This window comes from Marmota flaviventris, chromosome 16, assembly GCF_047511675.1.
Source record: "Marmota flaviventris isolate mMarFla1 chromosome 16, mMarFla1.hap1, whole genome shotgun sequence".
Classification (NCBI taxonomy): domain Eukaryota; kingdom Metazoa; phylum Chordata; class Mammalia; order Rodentia; family Sciuridae; genus Marmota; species Marmota flaviventris.
Window position 1 is genome coordinate 31,812,159 of NC_092513.1, and position 17,647 is coordinate 31,829,805.

Genomic DNA, 17,647 nt, shown 5'->3' on the forward strand with positions numbered 1-17,647 from the left:
ATTATGTGGGTTATTCTCTGTGTCATCTATTCTGTACCATTGATCTATTTTGATGCCAAAACCATGCTGTTTTTGTTACTATTGCTCTGTAGTATAATTTGAGGTCTGGTATAGTGATGCCACCTGCTTCACTCTTCTTGCTAAGGATTGCATTAACTATTCTGATCTCTTATTTTTCTAGATGAATTTCATGACTGCTTTTTCTATTTTTAGAAGGAATGTCATTGGGATTTCAATTGGAATTGCATTCAATCTGTATAATGCTTTTGGTAGTTTGGTCATTTTGACAATATTTATTCTTTCTAACAAGAACAAGGACAATCTTTCCATCTTCTAAGACTTCTTTAATTTCTTTCTTTAGCGTTCTGTAGTTTTTATTGTAGAGATCTTTCACCTCTTTCATTAGGTTGATTCCCAAGGTTTTTGGTTGTTTGTTTGTTTTTTGAGGCTATTGTAAATGGCGTAGTTTTCCTCATTTCAATTCCTGAGGATTTATCACTGATATACAGAAATGCCTTTGATTTATGGGTGTTGATTTTGTATCCTGATCTATTGCTGAATTCATTTATTAGTTCTAAAAGTTTCCTGGTGAAATTTTTTGGATCTTCTAGGTATAGAATAATATTGTCAGCAAATAGTGCTAATTTGAGTTCATCTGTCCCTATCTGTATCCCTTTAATTTCTTTCCTCTGTGTAATTACTCTGGCTAGTGTTTCAAGAACTATATTAAATAGAAGTGGTGGAAGAGGGCATCCCTGTCTTGTTCCAGTTTTTAGAGGGAATGATTTTAATTTTTCTCCATTTTGAATGATGTTGGCCTGGGGCTTAGCATAGATAGCTTTTATGATGTTGAGATATGTTCCTGTTATCCCTAGTTTATCTAGTATTTTGAACATGAATGGTGCTATATTTTGTTGGATGCTTTTTCTGAATCTATTGAGATGCTCATATGATTCTTATTTTTAAGTCTTTTGATGTGATGAATTACATTTATTGATTTCTGTTTGTTGAACAAATCTTGCATCTTTTGGATGAACCCCACTTGATTGTGGTACATGATCTTTTCGATATGTTTTTGTATTTGATTTGCCAGAATTTTATTGAGAATATTTGCATCTATGTTCATTAGAGATATTGGTCTAAGTTTTCTTTCTTTAATGTGTCTTTGCCTGGTTTTGGAATCAGGGTGATACTGGCCTCATAGAATGAGTTTAGAAGTGCTCCTCTTTTTCTATTTCATGAAATAATTTGTAGAGTATAGGTATTAGTTTTTCTTTATAGGTCCTGGAGCTGTGTATCCATCTGGTCCTGGGCTTTTCTTGTTTGGTAGGCTTCTGATGGCAACTTCTATTTAATTGCTTGAAATTGATCTGGTTAAATTGTGTTATCATCCTGATTCAATTTGGGCAAATCATATGACTCTAGAAATTTGTCAGTGCCTTCAATATTTTCTATTTTATTGGAGTACATTTTTCAAAATAATTTCTAATTATCTTCTGTATTTCTGTAGTGTCTGTTATATTTCCTTTTCATCACATATGCCAGTAATTTGAATTTTCTCTCTTCTGCTCTTTGTTAGCATGGCTAAGGGTTTGTCAATTTTATTTATTATTTCAAAGAACCAACTTTTTGTTTTGTCAATTTTTTCAATTGTGTTTTTTTTTGTTGTTGTTGTTTCAATTTCACTAATTTCAGTTCTGATTTTAATTATTTTCTGTCTTCTACTGATTTTGGTGTTGATTTGTTCTTTTTCTAGGGCTTTCAGATGTAATATCAGGTCATTTATTCACTGACTTTTTCTTCTTTTAAGGAATGAACTCCATGCAATGAACTTTCCTTTTAGCACTGACTTCATAGTGTCCCAGAGATTTCAGTGTTTTATCAGTGTTCTCTTTTATCTCTAAGAATTTTTTAATCTCCTCCTTGATGTCTTTTGCAGCCCATTATTCATTCAGTAGCATATTGTTTAGTCTCTAGATATTGAAGTGGTTTTATCATTGGATTATAATTTTATTCCATTGCAATATGATGGAATGCCAGATAGTATCTCTACTTTTTTGTACTTTTAAACAGTTGCTTTGTGGCATAATATATAATCTATTTTAGAGAAGGATCCATATGCTGCTGAGAAGAAAGTGTATTCGTTCGTTGAAGGATGAAATATTCTATATGTATCAGTTAAGTCTAAGTTATTCATTGTATTATTGAGTTCTATCCTATTTTTCTTCAGCATTTGTTTAGAAGATCCAATGGTAAAAGAGGTGTGTTAAATTCATTCAGAATTATTGTGTTGTGGTCAATTTGACTCTTGAACTTACGAAGAACTGTTTGATGAACATAGATGCTCCTTTGTTTGGGGCCTATCTATTTATATTTGTTATGTCTTGTTGGTGTATGATTTTCTTGGTCAGTATGAAATATACTTCTTTATCCTATTTGATTAACTTTAGCTTAAATTCTACTTTATTTGATATGAGAATGGAAACCCCTGCATGCTTTCACGGTCCATGTAAGTGGTATGATTTTTCCCAACTTTTCACCTTCAGTCTGTGTAAGTCTTTTTCTATGAGATCAGTCATGTGGTTGTTTTTTTGTTGTTGTTGGTGGTGGTTTTTTGTTGTTGTTTGTTTGTTTTTTTTTTGAAATCCAATCAGCTAGTCTATGTTTTTTGATTGGTGAGTTTGGGCCATTAACATCAGGGTTATTATTGAGACATGATATGTATTCCCAGCCACTTTTGTTTATTTTTGTTATTTAACTTAACTTGTTTTCTCCTTTGAATAGTTTTTCTTTTAGTGTAATACTTCCCTCTGGTGATTTTCATTGTTGTTTTTTATTTCCTGTTCACAGAATATTTTCCAAGGATGTTCTGTAGTGCAGGTTTTCTAGTGGTAAATTCTTTTAACTTTTGTTTATCATGAAAGGTTTTTATTTTATCATCAAGTTTAAAGCTTAATTTTACTGGATACAAGATTCTTGGTTGGCATCCATTTTCTTTCAAAGCTTGATATATGTTATTCCACAATCATCTATCTTTCATGGTCTGGGTTGAAAAATCTGCACATAAGCTCATTGGTTTCCCCCTATATGTAATCTGATCCCTTTCTCTCAGGGATTTTAATATTCTCTCCTTATTCTGTATGTTAGGCATTTTCATTATCATGTGCCTTGGTGTGGATCTGTTGTGATTTTGTACATTTTGCATCGTGTAAGCCTCTTGAATTTGTTTTTCCAATTTGTTCTTCATGTTTGGAAAATTTTCTAATATTATTTCATTGAATAGATTATTCATTCCTTTGGTTTGGAACTCTATTCCAATAACTCTTAAATTTTATCTTTTTCTGCTATCCCATATTTGTTGAATGTTTTGCTTATGATTTCTTACCATTTTCACTGTGTGGTCTCCATTCTTTTCAAGATTATATGTTTTTTCTTCATTGTCTGAGATCCTGTCTTCCAAGTGGTCTAATCTATTAGTGATGCTTTCAATTAAACTTTTAATTTGTGTTTTTGTTGTTGTTGTTGTTTATTTGTTTGTTTGTTTCTTTATTTCATTTCAAGGATTTCTGTTTGGTTTTTCTTTAGAAACTCTCTCTATTGAAGTAGTCTTTTGCTTCCTGTATATGTTTATGTAGCTCTTTGTCCAAATGATCTTTTGCTACCTGTATTTGCTCTCTTATATCACACTTTAATTCACAGAACATTTTAATTATGTACATCCTAAACTCTTTCTCTGTAATTTCATCTGCTGTGCTGGCCATGGATTCTAATAATGTGGTACCTTGATTTGTTTTGGTCACTTTCTTTCCTTGTCTTTTTGTGTTGTTGTGTGTACTCCCTTCTAGCTCTGTGTATCCAATGCATTGCCTTTTTTTACCCTATAGGCTTATAGTGCCCCTGTAGGATTCCAATACCTCTCCTTTGCTGGGTAGGACAATGTTAATAGATCCCAATATAAGCTATATACCACCTAAAAACAAATAGTTGCTAATAGACATTCATAGTTTGGTCACAATGTACAGAAATGGTGAATTCAATTATTATCCACAATATAATCAGTAGGTTTGTAAAAGAGTTTATAGTTTCTGATGGTGGACAAATAACTTGTGGTGAGGTATAGCAAGATATGCTCAGGAGGTAGGAGGTGAGGATATAGAATTATTATATCTTAGGAAGTGTGAAAGAGAAATCTAAAGAAGAAGGTTAGTAGCAGGTGAGTAGAGAGGAAGTAATTTGGGGTAGACAAGTAAGTGGGAAGACAGTAGAGTACATAAAACAAACACACATACATATATTAAGAAAAATAAAAAAAATGTTAAAACAGTAAAAAATAGAGAAAAAACTGAAAAAAAAAAAGAAAAAGAAGCAATTCCCTAATTCATGCAAACTACTTGGTTTCACCTATGTTGGGAATGTGAGGGCTGAAGAATAGAGAGGAAGAATAAAAAAAAAAAAAAAAAAAAAAACCCTCAAAGATAGAAACAAGGATTGTTTTGGCTGGAGATCAGTATCTTTCCTGCTTCCCTTCTCATCCAATTGGTGGGGTCATCTGTTCTTAGCTGGTATCTCTGCCCTCAGGATAGTGAAGGTAACCAGGGAGGGAGGGTTGGTCCTAGAAGGGAGCACCTGGAAGAACCATGTGTCTCCCTCTGGTCCCTCAAGGGAGACTCTTTTGGGGTCTGCTCCTGTGATGTGAGCACCTGGGGTTATCTCCTTATCCCATCTTAAGACCTCCCTGTTCCTGGTATTTGTGTTAGTCTCTGAACTACATCACACTCTCCCTCTCCCTTACTGCTTCCTAATAAGGGACCTTTCTCTCCAGGTTTCTTGTTGTGGTGCTTCGGGCGCACTCAGCACCTGTCCTGCTGAGAGCTGATATACTTTTTTTGTTGGGCAGTTACTGTGGCAGTTAGCAGCTGCTGGGGAGAGGAGGAAGTTAGAAACTGTGTACCTGGCCAGCTGCAGTTTCAAATTGAGAGTTGTCCCCAGTAAAGATGGTGATGAAGGTGACCCAAGATGGAAACCTTTGCTTTCAGCAATGGGGTATCAGGTTGGATGGGGGAGGAAGCCAGGCCATTATGTTGGATGATGAGTTCGGAGACTGGGTCTGTGCCGTACACTGTGTGGTTATGGCTGTCTACAGAACCTGTGTGAAGTACGCAGGTGCAAGTGGGCTAAGGCCCGTAGGGGAATATCTCCGATGCTGCAGAGTCCCAAGATGGAGGTGACCTGGGGAGCCCCACAATGGTTGATATGGGTCACACAGGAGTGGCAACTGGAGATCCTGAGGGGGTAGCTGCCAGGTGTCCTGAGTGAGAGCTTTGTTCAAGATTTCTGCTCAGGTGAGTGGTTGAAAGTTTTGTGCAGGTGCTGGGTAGTCCTGTGGGGTTGAGTAGTTGGGAGACCTACTCTGATGCTGAGACCTACCTAGAACCCTGCACGAACACAGTGGCCATGATTTCTGTGCAGAAGCAGGAATAGTTCTCACAGAGAAGCAGTATTCTCACTTCTTGAGTCCCAGGTCACAGAGCAACACAGAATGCTGCCTCTATCTGGCCTGCCATCTTGGATCCCCACACCTCAATTTGATCCTATAGGGCTTTTTTTTAAAGGATTAATAGCCTATTCCAGCCATATCTCATCACAATCCTTGTCATTCTATTTTTAGTAACAACTATAAAGAAAGGTACTCATTTAATATGCAACCTAAAATTCAAGTACTAAAAACATTAAGATTCCAATTAAGGAGTTGTGGCTCAGTGATAGGCCTCTTGCCTAGCATGTGTGAGGCAATGGGTTCAATTCTCAGAACCACATATAAATAAAATAAGCGTTCATCAACAGTTAAAAAAATTTTTTTTTAAAGATTTCACTTATGAACTACACAGGGTGATTGGTTTAACAAATCTAAATTGGTTTACGGATATAAAAAAAGAGTTAGCAAAAATCAGTGGAATGTACCATAATGATAGTGATTGTATGTGAATAACTGAAAAAGAAAATGTTCTTTGTCTCCTATACACTGTCACATTCAGATGTTCTGTTTGTTCAAATAGTGTGCTATGTCTCTCATACTCATGCAAAAATTCTCTCCCTAGCAGTTACATTACACCTGGGATTCCTTCATCTTTGCTTTCTATGGCTCTGAGTTTTACCCCAGATTTAAGACTAGGCAAGTGTCACTCAGAAACTGTGTGCCCTGTTTTGGCCATTTGTACTTGAGTAATACTTTTTTTATTCTAAATAATAAGAACAGAATCACTCATATTACACTTGTCATCATTATTTACGAGCTTTTATGTTTTTTGATGGTTTGGAGTATGCATCATTTTCCAAAATGCATATAAGCAACACATACTTCTGAGAAGACTAGATATGGACTATGTTTAATCAATACAAAAATATTTATTGAAAATCTACTGTATGAAATTGCTAAGTAGAACTTATTTTCTTGCCAATATTCCACCCTCTATTAATTAATATATGATTTTTCAGTAGGGTGAAGAGATTACTTTTCTTTGCAGCCTGAGTGATCCTAAGCATAGCCATTTTCTCTGTAGATCATTAGTTGGAAAAACAATATTTTTATTGGTGTTTTCAACGATCTTTCTTTGATTATTATGAGTGAATATTTTAAAATGTATTCATCAATATTATTCATCTCACTGAATAGAGGGCACAAGCATTGTATTTTATGATTATGATGAAGAGAAAACAATCTCTTCTACTTTTCTTATTTTTCTCATATTGTAGGTTTCTACTACATCTATTGGAGAAATATGCTATGCTAAGACAGCAAGTTTCCCACGTGTCTAAAACTTCATCATCTTTTGTGTCTTGGGCCCTCTTCATTTTATGTGAATATTGTGGATTTTACTAGTGCTAGGAGAATAGAATTGCCTCAAAGTTAAAGTCAAATGAATGTGCAAAAATTCTTCTAGGAGAATAATTAAGTCAATACTGACTAGTTTAAAAACAACCTCCCATATACAGGTGAGCAGTAAATCAATCTTTTAGAAAAAGAAGCAAGTCAAAGTTTGAGCACTTAGAAATTAAGTTTAGAATGTGAATTTAGCATTGATGGATACTGATTCTGGGTTTCCTGCTCTATTAATTAGTGAACATGTTAATGCCTGCCTGCTTTTTCTCACAGTTCTTCCAAAAATCCAATGAGAAAATACAAGTGAGGATAAAGGCATAGAGTATTAGAATTTAAAAATATATTAGAAAAAAAAAAACATTAGATTAAAAGTTAATGATTTAAGTAAAATCATGGAAATGTAAGTTAGAAAGAAAAGTGGTATAAAATCTTTACTTTTAATTTTTTCATGTCCATGTTAAGAAGCAGACACATAAAATGCTAAAAAAAATAATAATAGCAGGTTTAACTATCAAGTTGCTAATTTTTGGTTGTTCTAATAAAATGCAATGTTCTTTCATATTTCTCAGTGGAAACTGGATAAATTCAATGAGATATCTGACATTTTTCTAGGAGAGTAACATCTGTTATAATTTTTTAACATCCTGCACCAGTGTTGTTAGCCTCATTTCAGAACAACAAAAGATGACATGGTATCTTATGTTCTTGGCAGAGCTGAGTCCTGACTCCTCTCCAATTGCTGTTCTCTGAAGCTGAGCCTGAAGGGTGTACATGGAGCAGAATTATCTCAGTCAAGTCCATAGCCATTTAGTCTTTGGGGATCAGGAGAAGGTGTTTCTTTCCTCTGTTTTTCTCTCTAGAGTCTGAATTAAAATTATCATTTGGGAAATATATCTGCCAACTAGTCCTGAATGCAAAATTCTATTTACATAAAACAAATCTCCAGTTGCTCTTAAGGAGGGAAAATGTAGAAAAGTGTTATTTTCTTTGTATAAATGCAATTGTGCCTGATGAAGAGAGTCAGAATTGTCCAGCTTGGAAATAAAAGAACTTTAAACATCAGATTAGGAAAGTCCTAGCTACTCACTTGGTACATGTTTTATACATTATATCTGCCTTGAAAATAAGGTAAGGAAAATGCAATCATAGTTGGGGGTTTGAAAAACAGTTGATATCTTTAAGAAATTGAGTATTGCCATCTGTTGCAAGTTGCCTGGGAAAAATGATATGATACAAATACATCAAAGAATTGACGATGTCAACCACAAGAAGGGTGAATATACCTAGGCTAAAATCAGACCTAATAATCGGCTTTGAATATTTTTAATGAGAGATTATTTCTTTAGATTTCAAAAGAAAATCCATCAAATATATCAAACAGGAATAAATGAAATAATTTTAGGGTTTATAGAAAATAGTTTTGTGGTAGCGTCAAAGATTCTGCTGGAAGTTAGGGTCTTATGAATTTCAGAGCAGTAATATTTGGTGTCTTAAACGGAGCTCTTTTTTTTTTTAAATGGAAGACAAGGGATTGGTGCACATGTATTCCACAGTTCAACATGAACTATTTTTCCCATGAGTCAATAAAAAACTAAGAGACTCTTGAATTTTTTTCTTAACTTTCTGTCTCACAAACAACCAAATATTATTCTCTGAAATTTTTACTAGAAAATATTGAAAATAATCAATGGAAATTGGTGATTAATAGGCAATTAATCCAATTGATTAATTTGTATAGGGAATTACTACATAAAAATCAAAATAAGCCAGTTTAAAGAGAACAAACTTCACATAAGATTCTTCAGTGCTCCAACTCAGAAGGGCAGTCCTGTAAAGGCAGTCTCCTGAGGCTTTCAGAACAAAAACATCTAAGCTACCAAATAGAACCCTGTTCCTTTCAGGTCATCTACAGTCAATACTAGGCTGGGTTTCACAGATAGAGGGAGTTTCATAAGTATATTTCACAATAGAGGGAAACCCACATTTTTTTTAACCTTCTTTTTTCACTGTCAATATTTGGTTCTCTGAAAAAGTCACCTGGTCAACTTTCTAATATGTGCCCACTAGAAGTATGAAGCAGCACACCTGATATGCCTGTAATAAATAATACATCTGCAGTTTCCATATGTATAGGGAGAAATGAATTCTGGGACAAAATTGGAAACATGCTCTCATTGTAGGAAGGTTCATCTAATTAGAGGTGGATAGAGAAGTACTAGAGGTCAATACAGCACAGGCAAAGCCAGTATCTTTCTCCACTGGAGGGTTCAGCAAGAAATCTGTGCAGGAATTTTAGCAAAATTTTACCTGGTTTTACATTTGAATGGAAAGCAGACCACCTATTATCATCAAAACTCTTAGAAGGTGGCACCTGTCATATTGAATTATTTATTATTCTCTCTAATTTCCATTGTTTATTTTCAATGTACAAATTGAAAGGTTTCAGAGAGTAATGTTTGCTTGTTTTTGAGACAGAAATTTAAGAGAAAAAAGAAATTTCCAAATGTCTTCATTTTCTCTTGGAAGAAATTAGTGCATATGAAATATTAGGCAGGGATAGGCAAGAGACAACTCTTACCAGCTGGTGAGAACTGATTGTAGGCTACTCTTCCAGCTTTGTAATATAACATTGGTAGCTTAAGATCAGCCAAATAGGGAGTAGTTACACCTCAGGAATTGGCAACTGCTTTATATTTGGGATTTTCCAGTTATTCAGTGTTCACTGGAATTCAACTGATGATGAACATGGCAGATAGAAGAACCTCTAAAAACCTGGGGTCACATTAAGGTCACTAACAGAAAGCGAGATGAGGCCAATAAATTAACCAAGAATGATCAAAATATATTCTAGTCCTGTTCAAATACCAGAAATGTAGTAAGTTAAATAACCAACAAAATACAACAAAGTTACATATGATTTTTAACATTTTGTACCAAGGATGTTAATTTTATGTCAGAACTGCAAAACAGAACATGGTATCTTCTGTTCTTGGCAAAGCTAGGTCCCTACTCAGATAATTACACAGCTATAAATAAGTAAAACAAAGCTTATTCTTTTATTGCATCCTTATCTAGCAGTTTCAAAAGTGCAGGTAAAAATATCATCATAATTGCTATGCAGTAGCACTAATAATCAGTTATTATTTTTCATACCTTATAAGATAAACTCAATTTCACTGAGGCTGAGTGTTGTCCACAGTATTTGACAATGAGTAGCATGGTTCAGCTGATTTTTCTACTGTTTGGTGGCAGTGAAAGAGCTGTATATTGTGACTCGAATGTTTTCCAAGAAGGCAACTCTTATCAGTGAATATTATTCTCGGCCCAGTTTATTTTCTTAGGTATGTATAAGGAGATGAACCACAGCCCCGAGCTCATTGCTCTTCTACTGCACACGCTCAGCTTCATTGAGGTTCCGCACTGGTTGTCCACCAGATGTTCAGTGTTATCTCCCCACTGAAGGTTGTGACAAAACTCCAGAGAGTAAAATGATGGCAATCTGTCACCCAGTCATCATTATACATTTTTTTTCATTTTCCATTATTTTCCACCTTATGTCACTGTTTTCAGTGTGTAAATTGCTCATTGTTTATTTCTGCTCATTTCTTCCATCAGTATTTTTATTTTTAATGACATTCAACTTCTGAGAATACTGTTCAGAGCAAAATTACACTTTTCTTCATTGAAGAGAAAGACAAGGGCACAACCATTACTCTCAGAAACCCAAAGGTGCAGGGTGTTTTGCTATCAACAGCAGGATATGTGATGGATGCCCTGATTTACATTTTAATCCCATCAGATTGTTGCTGAAAATTATGATAGAGTAGTTATTTACCCACTAAAACTCTCACAATTTAATTGAAAAGGGTTGGATTTGAATCATCCTGCCAGCAATCAGGATTTTGGTTGGGTACTTAGAAGTGCAAAAGGTTAACCAATTACTGCATTCTTTGTTCTCCTGCAGGCCTCTTCTTTTGAAACACAATATAATAAATCAGTGAATTTGATTAACTAAAACTAAGTGGAATTAAAATAAATGGAAGTCCACAAAGCATGAAAATATCAAAGATCCTATTCTCATGGAGTACATGGCATGTTCCAAGAATATTATAAATAAAACTCTTTTACTAAAATTCAATATCAGTTACATTATAGATACAAACAAAATGACCATGAGATAACAGTAGAGGTAGTGACACAATTTTGGTAGGAGGAGAACATCTTCACAGAACTAACACTGTTACATTTGAACTTTGAATCATGAAACTGATTTTTTGTGTACATGAAGTAAGAAAAGTGTTCTGTAGAAGAAGTAAAAGATGACTTAAAGTTACAGAGGGAGTGGATCTTGGCCCGGTAAAATAATATGCTGTGACTTTGGCCCAATGATAGGAGATATAGATGAAAATTCAGTAAAACACAAATCTTGAAGCACTTTGAATACTAGGCGAACTTTTTAGAAATTGATCTGATAGGTGTCATAGCCCCTATTGGAAATTTTTCATCATTTTTCTTGTTTATGCATGAGCCCCACATAGAATTGAAGTTTAATCTCATTCTGATTCATACTCTGAATATTAAGTGAAAATAGAATATATCCCTGGTTGAGTAACTCTTGAATAGAAATTTTCTGTTTAGTTAATTTATGCCACAAGTATTTTTTCAGTGCTTCCTCTGTGTTTCAGATTCTACCAGATTATGAAATATAGCAGGGAATCATTTCTGTGACATGACATATAAGACAATTCTTTGCAACAGTTAATATTCTGTCTCGTTAATACTGTGCCTTGAGTGTTCATCTGGCTATACAAGATGTTTCTGGATTAAATGTTTCAAATTAGGAAAAGGTTTGGGATTTTTAAAAGATGACCTTTTGGATTACTTAACCAACTTCACTTGGCATTCACGAATCCAACTCCTTAATTTCAACAAGCTTTGGGCCTAATTTTCAAAACTTATTGGTCAGTAGAGGTACTGAAAATATTATCAAGGTTTTAGCAGACATAGGTACCTACAATTTTTGGCTTGCCTCTTAGAGACTGGGTCTTGACTCATTTGTAATTTAGTTAATACAACCCTATAACTTAATATTATTGCTTCTATATTGTGATTGAGAACATAAAGTTTGGAGTGATTAGATAACAGTTATATATATATTTTTCCCCATTGGCAATTAGTATCAGTAAATTCAAACTCATATTTATGTGGATCCTAAGACTAAACCCTAAGACTTTTGGTATTTGCATATTTGCAACTGTTTATTCATTCATATACTAGGTAGGGAGCCAAAGAGGTCATCCAGTGAGATGACAGTTAAGTCTTTATATTTATATCTATATATGTATTGAGAATCAAATAATTATTGAATTTGAACTACTCAGTAATACCCCCCAAAATACAGAGATTAGGTGGAAGGTAAATGATATGATTATTGCTCCTTTCTTTCTTCAGGAAATGACAAATATTTTAAGTCAATCAAATAAGTCATGTAAAGCGGAGTATATTTTTCTTTTTCATAAGAAAACTGTATTTGAAAAGATGCATAGAATCTTATGCATTTGATGAAATCAAAGCCATTCCTGTTTGATTAATGCTCAAAAATTAAATTTACTACTGCAAATTAAATGAAAACTTTTGCTAATGAATAATGTTTTTGCTTTTAAGAGCAAAACTACTTTCATTGCACTGAAACAATTGCATACTTCTCATGAAGAATTGTAAGAAGGGATTTCTTAGAAATCATCACACAAATTCAACATGACTGTTTTGGATCCAGAAAGTGGAGGTCCACGTAAATTCTCATGTTTTTCTTTTAAAAAAGAATTCTGATTATGTTTATGTATACATAAAGTCCAAATATCAATAGATGATAGATATTAAAAAACATTAAAAAAAAACTTTACCAACTAAAGTACTTAAGAATGGTTTTAACCTTCTACATCCAAAATTTTTTTTCAACTAATCTTCATCTTGTGTTATAAACATTGAACTTCTCATAGGGCATTGTCTGAAACCTTATTCATAGTTGTCTGCCTTGGTTCCTTGGGGCTCTATAAACATCAGAGCAGTTCTGCAGTTGCTACTCAGAGTGGGAACTTGAAAATGGCATTTTGAATGTAGATGCAAATTGAGTCTGCCAAAGAAATTTTTCTGCTTTCCCATTCACTGCAGGCAAGGTTTTCTTGTGTGGGCATTGCAGCATTAAAAATGGGATGTGTAAATTTAAACCTGGTGTATTATGATCTGGAATCATTATCAATAAGAACAATTAATATCCTTGAAATAAAAATAGAATGTTTCTGCAGGGCCCATTCCTCAGCTTTTTTTTTTTTTTTTTTGATGGCCTTTTTCTGGAACTTCACATTATTTGCTTATCTATGGTTACATATCATAGCTTTTCTCAACTAGAAGCTGACCTCATAAGAGATAAAAAAAGATAAAGTCAAAAGACAAGCTAAATATGTAGATTCTCCCCCACCACCACACACACACACCCCTGCCCAGGAACCAGGATTCTATCTTTAAAAGGCATTAAAATGAGAACAGTACAAAGAATCAATGAGTTCCAGCCCAGGAGATGGAGACCTGACTTTGGATTTGGATTACCTGCTAGTAGGTCTTTGGTGAAAGTTGATTCCTTTTATCCTCAGAGATATCCTTTACCATGAAAATCAGGTTACGTTAATTCCATTTCATGATCATCCTCGCAAAGGACACAATGTGTTATTCTGATGGCTGGACTTTTCAGTTTCATTCGCATGCATTAACCTTCATGGTATTTGTTGAGTTATTCGACTCTTTGTATATCATGAATAATTTCATTAAACATTAAGAATTTACCCACACTGTATCTTTGTGTATTTTTAAATATTTACAATTTGTAATACTGAATAAATATGTAATAGATGGGTCAGGGTTTCTAGGATTTATTATTGCTTAAACCTGTCATGTATTATAACCTTTTGGGGCTTATATAATATTCAGCTCCTTAATTCAGTGTCAGTGCTGTTATCATATGTTGATGGGAAAATAACAGCCATGTTGGGGCTCTCCAGTCACTAATAATTCCTATTTTGATTTGATTAGCATATAAATGTTCCTAGATTTATGCAGTGTCAGGGGAAAATGTATTAAAAATACTCCTCAGGGTTCTCTCTTTCTCTCATTTTAATCAGGCAAGAGAGAAAGAATCTTGTCATGCATGAAGCCTAACTTGCTTTTCCTCAAATCCTTGACTTAGAGAAGTCCCCCCTCAAAAAATTGGCAAAAAGATGACATCAAAGGAGACTTTATTTCACAGTATATGAGCAGGGGCCATGATAAAATAGACCTTTTCTTCAACTTGCCTTTCCTGGGATACCTATAATGTGGTAGAAGAGTAGATAAAGATTCTACTATAGAGAAATCTCAACTAAGCTTGGAGTAGTCCTAAATAATTACAGCCCAGTCAACCACAATTATTAAATGGATTTCTGTACATTTATATTTTCCTAATACACTGAAAGCTAAATGTATCCATTTTGTATCCGGTGCGATTAAAAGTGCTCCTCCAGAGTAAAATTTAGGGATGCCACAAAAGCATTGCAGCAGTCGAAAAGAAATAGCCCTTAAAAGGCCTCAGCATTCATCATCTTACAAAGACATGAAATTGCAAAGGTAGAAAAATGCTAAATAAGCATTAAAACGCTACTAATGTCAATCAAACAGAGGTAACACCACCATTTTGAAAGAGAACACTCTAGTTTTCATCACTAACTTTGCCAATAAAAGGGAATTAACAAAGAATAACTTGGCAAAACTTATGAATGTTGAAATGCATAATCAAATACAAGTTAATGAATGTCTACCAAGAGACGGATGAGTCATCTCTCGATAAATATGATAGATAAAAACTAAAACTCTATTTAGATGAAAAAAATAAAAAAAATCAAGAAAAGATAACAAAATTAAAGTTTAAAAAGATATGTTTAGAAAAACAAAATAGCTAATTAGAAGTTATGTGTAGTAAAAACAAAACAAAGAAATAACTATCTCACTGTTATGCAGTTAAATTGATATTTATCTTCCTGATCTATTTTACATATTGTTGAGTCTTTATTGAGTGCTGAATATTTTCAAAATCATTATCAAAATCATCTTGTTCTGAATATATTTCTAGATCAAATTTTGAAGATCCAGGAATTTTTATTTCAAACAACTTTACTTTTAAGATTTTATTTTTTGACATATTCAGAACATATTTCATACAAAATTCAAATAGATATTTGCAATGTATATCCTTACAGAATTATCTTATTGATTTTCTTCTTGGCATGTAGAGTGCTTTTTTTTAATGAATCTTAAACTCTATTACCAAAGGAACACATTGACTTATAGACCATTCCCACTTAATTCTTATTGATATTATCTAAAAATGTGATTTCTCAACTAATAAAATAATCTAAAATCTCCTCATGAGGTTTTACAACTACTATTTTTCCCTCTTTTTAAGTTAAAGACATGTGAAGTTGTCTACTATTTCTCTGAAGTATTTGCAATCTGCCTTTGTAACACTAAGAAAAAATCTACATCTCCCCCCTACTCATCAGGCTCTAGAATATTCCAAAATCACTTTATCCCAAGATTCCTATCATTTGTATCCACCAACTTGTGCCTCCATAATATGCATAATTAAGGCTAGAGTTGTAGCCCTAATTATAGGAGTATAATTTCTTCGATTTTCAGAAAGACAAAATTGTCAATTAGTATATTAAGAACTTGTCAGATTAGCCAAAATACAGTGAGGAAATTGAATACTAGGTAGACATTTTATAAATATTCATTACATAGAATTATGGAGATATTTGTGGCACATTTTCATAATAAACAATAGGGTACAGCATTGTATATGCAATTATATTAGAATTTTGTAAGAATCAATTAAGCTACATATAGAAAAAACAACCTAGATTTAGCTACTATGATCATGCTCCATGTGATGGAATTTTCTAGAAGTATATGTATATTTAAAGTAGGTCTATGTATATATAAAGTATATATACGCACACACTTTTATAAAGAACATAAAATGTGACCTCTATTCAACATATTAAACCTATTTCTGATGTATCATAGTTCTAAAAATGAAAGATAAATCAATGATTCTTCAAGTAAAAATTTCAGGAAATCTTTCTGGTATCCACATAGATAGAAATTTCTTAGAACTACCTATCAAGCATAAGCATACAGGATAGATAGAAATTAAACTACATTGAAGCAAGGGAATTCTATACACTAGAAAAAAATGAGAAGGAAACAGAGTGAAAAATATTTTTGATATACATAAGCAACAAAGTGTTTTGTTATCAACATAAAAGAAAAAAATCCTGTAAATGGATGAGACAAAAATAGACAATGATAGAAATAGCATCATTCCCACATTTACAACAAGAAGCTACAGTATAAAGAGGACTTTAGGATACGATTAACTAGGACGGATACTGCTGACTAGTACGTAAGCCAGTAAGAATTTTCAGCTAGATGTTTAAAAGAATTATTAGATTCTAAGAATGGCCAAAAATTACAGCATGAAGCTCCTGGAGGAATTCAAACATAAGTGTATCCCACCTGATATTCACAAATAAGATTGAGGGATTCTTGGAAAAATGATTCAGTGGTGTTTGCTCAACGTGGGAAAGAGCAACCTTGTCAAAATCCAGACACCTACCCCCATCAGTTTAAGAAACTAAAAGACTAAATAGTTAATGAAAGAGTAACAATAGTAAAGTTTATGCTGAGAATACCAGAGGAAACTACCTGCAGCTGGAGGGGGAGATGGCAGTCAATACCAAAACTCTATTCAGAAAATCCACACTATATTCACTGAGTTTCAAAAATCCTATTCCACAGTGGATAGGAATCAAAATTGTAGCCTGGACTCTGTTTTGTAAACATGATGCATCTAAGGGGAGGGGAATATTTTAAAAAAATAATAAAAAAATATGCTCCTTCCATGAGAGAGATTAGCAATATATCTTCAAGGCTCAGAACTGCTTTTGGAGAGAAGACATGTATACTACTTAGGGCTATGCTCCTAAAACCCAAGTTCATAACACTTATCCAACACTGATCCAATCAGAATTTCAGGGGCCTTTCCCCTTTCTTATTCCTTGCCACCATGCTAATGAATACTGTATAAAAGTAAAGCTGGAATACACCTTAGAGTTTCAAGAGAAAGTATATTTCAATGCACAACAAACAGGAAGACCCAAAGCTAAGCAAACTTCAATCCCAGCCCAAACCTTTATTAGTGTAACACAAATATCCTCGTTAAATGCCTAGCAAAAGTATTTAAATTCATCTCCAAACATAAAATTATTTAACTCAGACTACCATCCCAAACACAAATGACTTGCAACCAAACATCATTAGGTATATAAAATAGCAAGAAAATATATGATAGAAAAGACAAAGCAATTATCAGAACCAGATTGAATATGACATGGCTATGGGAAGCATCAGAATGTGAACTAAAAATAAATATATGTTAAGCATGTTAGAGTTTTACATGAAAATGCTAGACAGCAGGCAATATCAGACAGGTAATTTTAGAGAAATGCAAATGATAAGTATGAAAAAAATAGAAAGAAGTTCAATAATGGAGTTGAAGAATATCTTCAGTGGTCTCATTCAGAGATTCAACACAAAGAAAGAATCAGTGATCCTGTAAATAGTTTAAATGAAATATATCCAAACTAAAATATAAATTAAAAACAGTAAAAAAAAAGA